The sequence below is a fragment of the Salvia hispanica genome, chromosome 6, assembly GCF_029641045.1.
Source record: "Salvia hispanica isolate PSC_SH4W2 chromosome 6, Shi_PSC_v1, whole genome shotgun sequence".
In the NCBI taxonomy this organism is placed as follows: Eukaryota; Viridiplantae; Streptophyta; class Magnoliopsida; order Lamiales; family Lamiaceae; genus Salvia; species Salvia hispanica.
The window spans coordinates 2,116,565-2,118,051 of record NC_142697.1 but is presented as its reverse complement, the minus strand read 5'-3'; positions in this window follow the sequence as shown (position 1 = coordinate 2,118,051).

Below are 1,487 nucleotides of genomic sequence, written 5' to 3'. Positions count from 1 at the left end.
TAAACGTGGACCCGATGGACGAGTTAAAGTCTTTAAGGCAAGACTAGTGGCTAAGGGGTATACCCAAAGGGAAGGCATTGATTACGATGAGACCTTCTCCCCAGTAGCCATGCTCAAATCGATCCGTATCCTTTTGTCTATAGCAGCTTACATGGATAGGGAAGTATGGCAGATGGACGTTAAGACTGCGTTTTTAAACGGGAGTCTGGAGGAGACCATCTACATGGAACAACCCGAAGGCTATGTGGTAAAGGGCAAGGAACACATGGTTTGGAAGCTTAAGAAGGCCATTTATGGCCTCAAGCAAGCATCTAGATCATGGAACCAGTGTTTTGATCAAACTGTTCAAAAGTTTAGATTCGAAAAGTGCCCTAATGAAAGCTGCGTGTACAAGAAGGTTGAAACATGAAATGTTGTGTTCTTAGTTTTATATGTAGATGACATTCTTCTAATTGGAAACAATAAAAAGATGTTATCATCAGTACGAACTTGGTTATCCAGCCAGTTCGAGATGAAATATATGGGTGATGCGGGACACCTTCTCGTTATCCCAAGAATCTTACATCGATACAGTAGTTAGACGCTTTAGCATGCAAGATTCCAAGAAAGGTTTCTTACCTTTTGGACACGGCATCCATTTATCTCAAGAGATGTGTCCAAAGACAGCATCTGAGGTAGCAGAGATGAGAAGGATACCATATGCCTCGGCTGTTGGTAGTCTCATGTATGCTATGCTTTGTACTAGACCTGATATTTGCTTTGCTGTTGGCATGGTAGCAAGATATCAATCAAATCCGGGCCAAGGACATTGGACTGCGTAAAGAACATACTCAAGTATCTTAATCGGACTAAGGACTATGTTCTAGTTTACAATGCAGCCGAGCTCTGTCTTTTAGGATATACAGATTCAGACTTTCAAGCTGATGTAGATTCGAGAAAATCAAATTCCGGATATGTGTTTACCTTAGGAGGTGGAGCTGTAATTTGGAAGAGTGTAAAGCAGAAATGCATTGCAGACTCTACCATGAAAGCCGAATATGTGGCTGCTTCGGAGGCTGCAAAAGAGGTTGTATGGCTTAAGAACTTCCTTATGGACATAGGTGTGGCTACGAATAAGAGCATCACCATTTATTGTGACAATTCTGGTGCGATGGCGAATTCGAGGGAACCAAGGGCTCATAAAGCGAGCAAGCACATAGAGAGGAAGTATCATATCATTAGAGATATAGTGCAGAGAGGAGATATACAAATGGTCAAGATTGAGTCAGCAAACAACCTGGCAGATCCTTTCACGAATGCATTAGCGGTCAAACCGTTTGAGAGCCATGTTGAAGGAATGGGAGTTCGACTAATACAAGACCTCAATCCGCTTTCAGTATAAGTGGGAGAATTAGACGTTATCACAATTTTGTATACTCGAAAGTGTTTTGAGTATAAGTGGGAGATTGTTGGAGTTTGTATACTAGAAATCACGTTTCGATTGATTG